This window comes from Anomaloglossus baeobatrachus, chromosome 3 (genome assembly GCF_048569485.1).
Source record: "Anomaloglossus baeobatrachus isolate aAnoBae1 chromosome 3, aAnoBae1.hap1, whole genome shotgun sequence".
In the NCBI taxonomy this organism is placed as follows: Eukaryota; Metazoa; Chordata; class Amphibia; order Anura; family Aromobatidae; genus Anomaloglossus; species Anomaloglossus baeobatrachus.
The window spans coordinates 319,092,193-319,104,704 of NC_134355.1; the positions used below are offsets into that span (position 1 = coordinate 319,092,193).

The 12,512-nt window shown below is 44.0% G+C and overlaps 1 protein-coding gene across 2 annotated transcripts in view; it reads left to right on the forward strand.

The window, feature by feature from the left end:
- Positions 1 to 12,512, forward strand: part of HS3ST5 (heparan sulfate-glucosamine 3-sulfotransferase 5) — a 389,846-nt gene that overhangs the window by 339,756 nt on the left and 37,578 nt on the right. The gene's annotated exons all lie outside the window — the stretch shown is intronic.

Below are 12,512 nucleotides of genomic sequence, written 5' to 3' on the forward strand. Positions count from 1 at the left end.
AGTCTGAAGAGACACCGAGTTCCACATCAAAGCAGAGGTCTCACATATTACATCCTAAAGGAATAAATGTTACTGTCTTTGCAATGGAATGAAACCGAACAAAATGGATTAAAGCGGCAGAATCCGGGGGCACAGGGATTTTTCCCACGCATTTAGCTCTTTTTTTCTTTTACTTTTTTCTACGTAAGTGACTCATGGTATAGTTCGTCTTTTACCTTAATAGTTATGCCAATTTAGAGTTTTGCGTGAGACAGTGAATTAATTTGGCCTTTTATTAAATTAGGATTATGACTAGAGTTGAGCGAGTACCTAACTATTTGTACACACTATGTTCATAACGAGTACTGTCTAATACTCGCGTATTCATTCCGAATAGCGTGTGCAATGCAAGTCAATGGGGAAAAACTTGCAAAGTAACAAGTAACCCGAATTCTGCACTATTCACACAAATAGTACGGCATTCCAGTTACTCGTTACTTTGTTAGTTTTTCCCCATTTTCGACTATATGCTTTTATAGTACATGATCTTGGTGCAAAAATAATATCACACTCTCTATCAGAATAGTAATGCTTGCATTATTTTGAATGAAAATGTAGATTGAATTGTGTTTAAACCCTCTCCCTACACAATGAAGCCTACATTAAACTTAGAAGAGCAATAGTCCTGCCATCTGCCTCAGAGGACAAAATGCATTAGGAGGCGTCATTAATATTTAAATCTGCTAGAGCTACTTAATTGCATTTTACTGAACAAAACGTCCACTAAAGGGAATCTTTGTAATACGACAGTAGGAGAATGGTCCAAATAGAACTAAAGGGAACCTATGATTGGAAAATGAACTATTGTTAACATCAGGTTTTTGTGTTTTACATATATATATATATATATATATATATATATATATATATAATATATATATATATATATATATATATATACATACAGTGCCTACAAGTAGTATTCAACCCCCTGCAGATTTAGCAGGTTTGATAAGATGCAAATAAGTTAGAGCCTGCAAACTTCAAACAAGAGCTGGATTTATTAACAGATGCATAAATCTTACAAACCAACAAGTTATGTTGCTCAGTTACATTTTAATAAATTTTCAACATAAAAGTGTGGGTCAATTATTATTCAACCCCTAGGTTTAATATTTTGTGGAATAACCCTTGTTTGCAATTACAGCTAATAATCGTCTTTTATAAGACCTGATCAGGCCGGCACAGGTCTCTGGAGTTATCTTGGCCCACTCCTCCATGCAGATCTTCTCCAAGTTATCTAGGTTCTTTGGGTGTCTCATGTGGACTTTAATCTTGAGCTCCTTCCACAAGTTTTCAATTGGGTTAAGGTCAGGAGACTGACTAGGCCACTGCAACACCTTGATTTTTTTCCCTCTTGAACCAGGCCTTGGTTTTCTTGGCTGTGTGCTTTTGGTCGTTGTCTTGTTGGAAGATGAAATGATGACCCATCTTAAGATCCTTGATGGAGGAGCGGAGGTTCTTGGCCAAAATCTCCAGGTAGGCCGTGCCATCCATCTTCCCATGGATGCGGACCAGATGGCCAGGCCCCTTGGCTGAGAAACAGCCCCACAGCATGATGCTGCCACCACCATGCTTGACTGTAGGGATGGTATTCTTGGGCTCGTATGCAGTGCCATCCAGTCTCCAAACGTCACGTGTATGGTTGGCACCAAAGATCTCAATCTTGGTCTCATCAGACCAGAGAACCTTGAACCAGTCTGTCTCAGAGTCCTCCAAGTGATCATGAGCAAACTGTAGTCGAGCCTTGACATGACGCTTTGAAAGTAAAGGTACCTTATGGGCTCGTCTGGAACGGAGACCATTGCGGTGGAGTACGTTACTTATGGTATTGACTGAAACCAATGTCCCCACTGCCATGAGATCTTCCCGGAGCTCCTTCCTTGTTGTCCTTGGGTTAGCCTTGACTCTTCGGACAAGCCTGGCCTCGGCACGGGTGGAAACTTTCAAAGGCTGTCCAGGCCGTGGAAGGCTAACAGTAGTTCCATAAGCCTTCCACTTCCGGATGATGCTCCCAACAGTGGAGACAGGTAGGCCCAACTCCTTGGAAAGGGTTTTGTACCCCTTGCCAGCCTTGTGACCCTCCACGATCTTGTCTCTGATGGCCTTGGAATGCTCCTTTGTCTTTCCCATGTTGACCAAGTATGAGTGCTGTTCACAAGTTTGGGGAGGGTCTTAATTAGTCAGAAAAGGCTGGAAAAAGAGATAATTAATCCAAACATGTGAAGCTCATTGTTCTTTGTGCCTGAAATACTTCTTAATAATTTAGGGGAAACCAAACAGAATTCTTGTGGTTTGAGGGGTTGAATAATAAATGACCCTCTGAATAAACTTTTCACAATTTAAAAAAAAAAAGAAAAAAAGAAATAACATTCTTTTTTGCTGCAGTGCATTTCACACTTCCAGGCTGATCTACAGTCCAAATGTCACAATGCCAAGTTAATTCCGAATGTGTAAACCTGCTAAATCTGCAGGGGGTTGAATACTGCTTGTAGGCACTGTATATATATATATATATATATATATATATATATATATATATATATATATATATATATATATATATATATATATGAAGGTGTATGTATATATATATATATATATTTTTTTTTATTCATTGATTTATTTCTTTATTTATTTTAAAGTGGCAATGTTTTTTACCTATCACGATCTTTATTTAACAAAAAAGAAACATAGTAATGTTGCAATTTTCACACTACCCAATAGGGCTCTTTTATAATCATACTTCCCGCCCTTAATGGAAGAGTTTGCAGGGTTTTTTTTATCAGTAGAGGCAGAAGTACAATGAGAGATAACACCTCTCTACAATGCTGATAACACACAATGGATGGTGTTAGGGTACCTTCACACTTTAGCGATGCAGCAGCGATCCGACCAGCGATCTGACCTGGTCAGGATCGCTGCTGCATCGCTACATGGTCGCTGGTGAGCTGTCAAACAGGCAGATCTCACCAGCGACCAGTGAACAGCCCCCAGCCAGCAGCGACGTGCAAGCGACGCTGCGCTTGCACGGAGCCGCCGTCTGGAAGCTGCGGCGACTGGTAACTAAGGTAAACATCGGGTATGGTTACCCGATGTTTACATTAGTTACCAGTGTGAGCAGGGAGCAGGGAGCCGCGCACACTGAGCGCTGGCTCCTTGCTCTCCTAGCTGCATTACACATCGGGTTAATTAACCCGATGTGTAATGCAGCTACATGTGCAGAGAGCAGGGAGCCGCGCACACTGAGCGCTGGCTCCTTGCTCTCCTAGCTGCTGTACACATCGGGTTAATTAACCCGATGTGTACAGCAGCTACATGTGCAGAGAGCCGGAGCCGGCAGCACAGGCAGCGTGAGAGCTGCGGAGGCTGGTAACTAAGGTAAATATCGGGTAACCACCTTGGTTACCCGATGTTTATCTTGGATACAGCTTACCTCAGCTGTCAGACGCCGGCTCCTGCTCCCTGCTCGCTTCATTTGTCGCTCTCTTGCTGTCACACACAGCGATCTGTGTGTCACAGCAGGAGAGCGGCTTTGAAGAAAACGAACCAGGGCTGTGTGTAACGAGCAGCGATCTCGCAGCAGGGGCCAGATCGCTGCTCATTGTCACACACAGCGAGGTCGCTAATGAGGTCACTGCTGCGTCACAAAAAGCGTGACTCAGCAGCGATCTCGGCAGCGAGCTCGCTGTGTGTGAAGCACCCCTTAGGGGTACATCTCACATAGCGAGATCGCTGCTGAGTCACCGATTTTTGTGACATACCAGTGACCTCATCAGCGATCTCACTGTGTGTGACAATAAGCAGCGACCTGGCCCCTGCTGTGAAATCGCTGATTGTTACACACTGTTCTGGTTCATTTTTTGCTCGTTGGTCTCCTGCTGTGCAGCACACATCAGCGTGTTTAACGGCGGGAGACCAACGAGCACCGACTCTGTGTAAGCAGCGTACGCTGGTAACCAGGGTAACTATCAGGTAAGTAAGCAAAGCGCAGTTACCTGATATTTACCCTGGTTTCCAGCGTACACCACTTACAGGCTGCCAGCGCTGGCTCCCTGCACACGTAGCCAGGGTAAATATCAGGTAACTAAGCAAAGCGCTTTGCTTAGTAACTCAATGTGTACCCTAGCTATGTATACAGGGAGCCAGCGCTGGCAGCCTGTAAACGGTGTACGCTGGTAACCAGGGTAAATATCGGGTAACCAAGCAAAGCGCTTTGCTTAGTTACCTGATATTTACCCTGGTTACCAAGCGCAGCATCGGTACACGAGTCGCTGGTGGCTAGTCTCTGGTTGCTGGTGAGATCTGCCTGATTGACAGTTCACCAGCGACCATGTAGCGACGCACCAACGATCCCTACCAGGTTCGATCGCTGGTGGGATCGTTGGTGCATCGTTCCGTGTGACGGGACCCTTACACCTGACCTCGCTAATCCCACTCCCATCACAATTACCTTCCCATTAGCTCATTAGATCTAACGATTGCGGCTGTGTGCATGTGTTATTTCCTGAAACAAAGGCATGTGTTTATAAAAGTCTGTGGCCAGTGTCAAAACTGCAAGATTTCTATTTTTAATAGATTGTAATATGTAAAAAGAAAAACAATCAACATAAAAATGTATATTTAACACCAAAACGTGATTTAATCAATAGGTGATTTTCTGATGATAGCTTCCCTTTAAATCACAACTATCTGAATGTAATGAAAATATTTCATTTATTTCTACTTATCTTGTTTCATTATATAATTACCTTTTCTACCCTTTCATTAGTGGATTCTTTTGAACTTGATAGTGACTAAAAAATAATTCAGCTTTTGGAATGTCACCTTCTAAAGAAATGGGAATAAAATACTTTTTTCTCTTTCTCTCTATAATCTAATATAGTTGGTTTAACAATTTTTTTTTGTATGTTGTAGTTTATAGCAAACACATTTAAAGGGGTTGTCCGGGACTTTGGAAAGGTCTTCAGTGTCTGATTAGTGGGGATCCTACACTCCCAGTTTCCCAGTGACGCCGCTGCCAGTCAGAATTGCTCAGTTGCTGAGGGACACACCAAATGGACTAGTGGCGGCAGCCAGGAACTGCACATCCATCAGTTCCCTATTGATTCTAATAGGAACGGATATTAAGTACACTGCCGCAGCCATTATACAGTTGACGGACCGGTACTGTGCAACGCCGCAACAGAGCAGTTCCAGCAGCAACCGGAACAGCTGATCGGCCGGGGTGCTGAGTGTAAGGGGTACTTTGCACGCTGCGACATCGCAAGCCGATGCTGCGATGTCGAGCGCGATAGTCCCCGCCCCCGTCGCAGCAGCGATATCTTGTGATAGCTGCCGTAGCGAACATTATCGCTACGGCAGCTTCACATGCACTTACCTGCCCTGCGATGTCAGTCTGGCCGGCAAACCGCCTCCTTCTTAAGGGGGCGGGTCGTGCGGCGTCACAGCGACGTCACGCGGCAGGTGGCCAATAGCAGCGGAGGGGCGGAGATGAGCAGGATGTAAACATCCCGCCCACCTCCTTCCTTCTCATTGCAGCCGGGACGCCGGTAGGAGATGTTCCTCGCTCCTGCGGCTTCATACACAGCGATGTGTGCAGCCGCAGGAACGAGAAACAACATCGTACCGTCGCTGCACCGGCATTATGGAAATGTCGGACCCTACACCAATGATACGATAACGACGCTTTTGCGCTCGTTAATCGTATCAAAAAGGATTTGCACACTACTATATCAACTGTGACGCCGGATGTGCGTCACTTTCGATTTGACCCCACCGACATCGCACCTGCGATGTCGTAGTGTGCAAAGCCCCCCTAAGACATTGATGATTTCTCGTAAGGATAGGTCATCAATGTTAAAGTCCCGGACAACTCCTGTAAGGATATTACTAGAGAATATATGTCCTGATTACTGCCATGTATCTCTATATACCAAGCCACGTTTTCTACTATGAGACTGATTATTTCAGTTTACTGTCACAATGCAAAGATTGTCACTTCTTGTTAATAGGAATGTATTACTTTGCATAATTTGCTATTACGTTAGTTTGAAGAATTATAAAATTATGGATGAAAAACATTTAGAAAACAGGATACTAACATTAATTATAATAGGCCAAATATGTTGCCTGTGAAAAGCCATCTGGTAGTAACAGGAACCAAAGAGGCATGGCACCACACCAATGTCACTTCATTTTAGCCAATGCCTATAATAGTTTCATTGCATAATCAAGTTATTTGTCTGATGGTTTGTGAGACAACACAAAGATAATCTAATACATAAAGCTGAGTGTGTGTGTGTGTGTGTGTGCTAAAGGAATTTGCACTGTTGCATTTACAATCGCACAATTTTTCACAGACACCTAATTTGACTCAGAGAATGTCATAGACTATGTTTTGAGAGGAAAATTTAACCCCACGCTTTACAGTTATTCACCAAAAAACCTGCGTACATTAAAGTCAATGGAACTGGGATCTACAGGTCATTAATAGGAGCTGTAATTGGTTGCTATAGGCAACAAAGGACATTCTTAGTATAAGAAGCTTATGTGTGAGGTAATATATGATTTTATTAGTGACAGACACACAGAGACACAAAGAGACAGAGACACAGAGAGAGAGAGATACACAGAGAGAAAGAGAGACACAGAGAGACAGAGAGATACAGAGAGACAGAGACAGACACACAGAGACACACAGAGACAGACACATACAGAGACAAATACACACACAGAGACAGAGACAGACAGAGACACTCAGAAACACACAGATACACAAAGACAGACACACAAAAATAGACACACACAAAGATACACAGAGACACACAGACAGACACACAGACAGACACATAGAGACAGACACACACAGAGGCACACACAGACACACACACACAAATACTGTACACACAGAGACACACAGACACAGAGAGAAGCACACACACAGACCCAGAGAGAGAGAGGCAGACAGAGGGGGAGACAGACAGAGAGGGAGAGTGTGATAGACAGAGAGACACTTAATTACTATCCCGGGCAACGTTGGGTACGAAAGCTAGCTTGTTATAAAGACATATGAGTTGTAGCTGTTGAAAAGTGGGGCTAAAAGCACATGTTGCCTTTTTTTACAGTTGTAATGAGAAAGAATTAGACTTTTTAAAAAAAGAAAACAGAATTTTAATGTTTCTAAACTTTCCTTTGATTGCATACTCTGTTAGGATTTATGCTCTGTATATTTTCTATATTCACAACAGATCTCCCAGATGCTTTCTTGCAAAAATGTTGGGGTTCCCCTGCTGCCTCAATGGTGTTAGATGTGTGTACGGCTATGCATGGCTGCTATTGACCTCACACATCTGTACATGATCAGATAACTTAGTAATGACTGTGGTACGCTGAGATTTTCAGCATCTGGGAGGAACTGTATATTAGTGCTCTATAGCAAACATCAAAACTCTGACCATTAATAGAGTCATTTGTCGCTTGCCTTTGCCAAATCCCAAGTGAGTTATGTTCAGCATGGTTGTATACTGTTGAAACTGATATTTATAGGATTATCTGCACCTAGATAAGAGTGAAATACCAAGAGATCACTCATGTATTTTCTTCCAGTGTTTACCTTGTAGATGTGACTGTATTGTTACATGTGCAGGATACATGATTATGAATCGGACTTTTAAGCTATGATCTTCAAATATTCTTAAAGGGAACCTGTCACCAGATTTGACAACTATAAGCTGCGGCCACCACCACTCAGCTCTTAGATACAGCATTCCAGAATACTATATATAAGAACCCTGGCGGCTGTGTAGAAAGCAAAAAGCACTTTTATAAAACTCACATGGAGGGGCGGTCTGGTTCTATGAGTGTCTGTGCTCTCCGGTCTTGTGCCTTGTCTCTGTGGTGATCTCAGTCCTCCTTCTTCTAAGGCCCGTGTGCATGACACGTCCTATGTCATTCACACTGGCCGGAATTGAAGTCCTGCACAGGCGCACTTTGATCTGCCGTGCTTAGGGCAGATCCAAGTATTGTAGTGCATATGCACGAGCGGTCTTTAACTTTTCCTTGTGTCTGCACATTACAATACTTTGATCTGCCCTCAGCAGGGCAGATCAATGTGTGCCTGCGCAGGACTGCAATGGAATAGGGTCGGCCACTTGGGGGGGTTGGTTGAGGGGGGGTCATAGTGTCAGGGCTCCGTGAACTACTAGATGGCAGACGTTGGTCTGGGCCTGGTAGGAGTTGGACCCCAGTCACAAGGGATCGTGACAAGGGGCACGGACTGTCAAGGAGGACAGCTGGTGGCCTTGTGCTATCACTGGGCAGGGGCCAGGGCATGACGGGGTACATGGACCCTAGGTCAGGGAGCAGCTTCAGGCATCCTGACAATTTACCTGACGAGGACGGAGCCTTCAAGATCCGTTCTCCACCCGCTCTAAAATCGGGGTACTAGCGCAACGAGGGGGATAGGACTTTCCACTACATGGTCCAGAAAATCCCAAGAGTAAACCCTGAGAGCAAGCTCCCTCAGTTAGCCACACTGGGGAGCGGGACCCGATTAGTTTCAGACTAAAGGGTCCAACTAGAAGACAAAGTGCCACGGGAAAAGGTCACAGGCCAACAGGCAACACCAATGGGCACGGGACCCAGGCGTGCTCCCTCTCAGCGGCAGCGGTGTCCAGAACTTTGATTTACTACAGTTGTCGGTGTCAGCATCATTGGACTGAGTGAGTACGCAAGTGACCCTTACCGTTCCAACGGCTTACCCCCGTCACCATCACCGAGTCCCCGGGGCATTCCCCCCTACCCGTGGAGGGCTTAAACACCTGGCTGCCCACACCATCGCCACCAGGTACTCCCAATAGCAGTGGTGGTACTCCATCTTACCACGCGCCATGGGTGGCGTCACGAACTTTTCACACAATTCCCTGTACATAACCCCCCTTGGTTTGAGGAGCCGTGCGACCCCCCGGAGCCCTCTCGAGCCACCGCGGATCCGGATCCGAGCAGCCCGGCTGCTCACGCGTGGGCGACACACTGACTAGACAGCATGATTATTGCACAGGTGTGCCTGTGCATCAACTTCTCCATATGCCACACCTGTGAGGTGGATAGATTATCTCGGCAAAGGAGAAGTGCTCAATAACACAGATTCAGACAAATTTGCGAGCAATTATTGAGAGAAAGAGGCCTTTTGTGTACATTGAAAAAGTCTTAGCTCTTAAAGTTCCGCTAATGAAAAATAGGAGCAAAAACAAAAGTGATGCAGTTATATTTTTGTTCAGTGTATATATACTGTATATATACACATATATGTGTGTATATATATATATATACACCGTATATGTGTATATATACAGTATAAACATATGTACGCTTTATGTGTATGTGAAAATACAAAATATGTGTCACAAAAATATATAGTTCAAGAACAAAACGTATTCAGCTCATTTTGCATCTGCAGGGATATTGCTACACTTTACGTTTGAGGTTATTAAGCATGAAATTATATATTGGATATATTGAATTTTGTAACGTCAAAAATGAAAATGTAATATATGCAGATGTTTAGTGGCAGTTATGACAGAATCAATATAGGCATAAATCATAACAGATGATAGATGATTTTTATGTGAAAGTAACATAAATGGAGTGAGAGCTAGTGTAGAAAGGAGGAAGGTATGGTTAGCCAAATACAAAAAATGTTGAGCATGTTCCCAGAATTGTTTTATTTCCGCCTGTGTCATGCTTCCTCATTGTGTAGCAGCTTTACCAGGACAATCATTTAAAACAATAGCCACCATTGTAATTATAGTCAAAGGTCGTTTCTTCAATTTATTTTAGACTGACAGTTGCACCTAAAGAAAACTTGTCATGTTGGAAATTGTATCTGATCTGCAAGCAGGATATTACACAGGGTGGGCTATTTATATGGATACACCTAAATAAAATGGGAATGGATGGTGATATCAACTTCTTGTTTGTGGCTCATTAGTATATGGGAGAGGGGAAACTTTTCAAGATGGGTGGTGACCATGGCGGCCATTTTGAAGTCAGACATTTTGGATCCAATGTTTTTTTCTAATGGGAAAAGGGTCATGTAACACATCAAACTTATTGAGAATTTCATAAGAAAAACAATGGTGCTGGAAGAGAGTGTGCTTACCTGGTTAGGGTTGTTTGCCCACTATGGGAAAACTACCTGATGTGCGGTTGCTGCGGCTCCTCAAATTGAAGGAGAGTTTAACAGGAGGTAAGGGGTTAATAATCCATGTTGGAACACGTACAAGGAGGACAAGCCAGGTAACTGTAAGCCAAGTAGTTTATTAGGTCTACACATTTCAAAGTAATAACATCTTCTTCAGAACATAAAACTACGTATAGTAAATGAAGGAATAAACGACTATTAAATAGCGGATCCATTTGAATTGGAGAGTGAAAGCGTCATGTGACGAAACAATTGTCAGGTTGAATAACATTACAACAAATAAAGTATTACAACATTATTAAAGTAGAATTTATAAATATAAGGATGAGCTAATTGAATAAAATAAGAAAAAGGAAAATAAGAAAAATGCTGGGGAGAAATATTAGAGCATTGAAAAGGAAGATAGACAATTTAGTGTCTATTATGATTCTGTGCAGTATGTTAAAAGTGACCAAGAGAATGGAGAGTAAAGGGTACTTTACACGCTATAATATCGCTAGCGAGCGTACCTGCCCCCGTTGGTTGTGCGTCACGGGTAAATCGCTGCCCGTGGCGCACAACATCGCTAACACCCGTCACACGGACTTACCTTCCCTGCGACGTCGCTCTGGCCGGCGATCCGCCTCCTTTCTAAGGGGGCAGTTCGTGTGGCGTCACAGCGACATCACACGGCAGCCGTCCAATAGCAGAGGAGGGGCGGAGATGAGCGGCCGGAACATTCCGCCCACCTCCTTCCTTCCACATTGCCGGTGGACGCAGGTAAGGAGATGTTCGTCGTTCCTGCGGTGTCACACATAGCGATGTGTGCTGCCGCAGGAACGACGAACAACATCGTACCTGCAGCAGCACGATATTAAGGAAATGAACGACGTATCAACAAGCAACGATTTTTCATGTTTTTGCGCTCGTTGATCGTCACTCATTGGTGTCACACGCTTCGATGTCGCTAATGGCGCCGCATGTGCGTCACTAACAACGTGACCTTGACGATATATCATTAGCGATGTCACAGCGTGTAAAGCACCCTTTAGTGTAAGAAGAAAGACATATACACACTGGAGATCAAAATTAGAGAACAATGTATGATCACTTGCTTTTTTCAGAAATAATGTAATCTACATTGATCAACATTTAAAGTTTTTTTGTAAGGGGTACACTATGCTATTTGAACAGTGTTTTACAAAAGATACAAAGTTTATCAACACAAAACCTTTATTTTGCCTAAAACGTGATCATAATTAGAGAACAACAATGCCTGTAGCACAGAGAATAATTATAACTAAATTTTCTGAAGGTAACAGAATACTATATATTAGTCTCTCACACTGCTCTGGTGTGATTTTGGTCCATTATTCTTCCAGTCTCTTCCACAATTCCTTGACTGTTGGGGTTTTTTTTGGTCATAACTTTGTCATCAAGGATTTTCCAGAGGTTTTCTATTGGGTTTAGATCAGGATTCTGGGCTGGTCATTTCATTGCTTCCATGTATTCTGTTTAAAGGAACTGCTTTACCCAATTTGCTGTGTGACAGGTGGAATTGTCCGTTATGAAAAATTACTGGCTGAGTGAGTGATGAAGTCTAAAATTCATTTGATTCATTTGATTGCCGTAGCTATAGGAACGGCTTTCAAATGATGCCCTCTGCTATTTCTTAAAGCAGGGAACCTTTGCTTGACCCCAGGAGGGTGGCATCGCCACCCCTTATCCACATTTTCTGGGATTGGCTGTTCAAATCTGAACCACCAATCATAGCGATCACATTGTTTTCAGCTAAAAAAATGCCCCAAACAGTGCGATCTGGTGAGATCCAGCTATGATTTCTTGCAGCAAACCATAGGCTTGAGGCCAGCTAACATGGCGCCCCTCCCTCCTGTACTGGTTGGAGCGATCGTGCCATGACGCGCAATTACTCCAGGGGGAGCTGTCTCACCTGGCAGTGATCACCCTCCTCAGGCTTGTTTTGACCTGGAGAGCCCTCCCCCAGCATGTCTGCGCCGTGCCCCTGCTGGTACTTGTAGTACCACGCCACTGCCGCTGTCCGACCAGCACTCATGCATCCTGATGCCACTGAAAGTATTGTGTGCTGCCCCTCCGCGCTCCTGTGCTGCCCCTTCACTCTCCCGTGATGCCCCCTGCCGATCTGCAATCTATCTGCCCAATCTCATTCTCGCTATCTGCCCCACCAGTGTGCCGTGCCCCTGCTGGTATTTGTAGTACCACACCACCGCTGCTGTCCTATTGCTACTCCTACATCCTGCTGCCCCGTCGA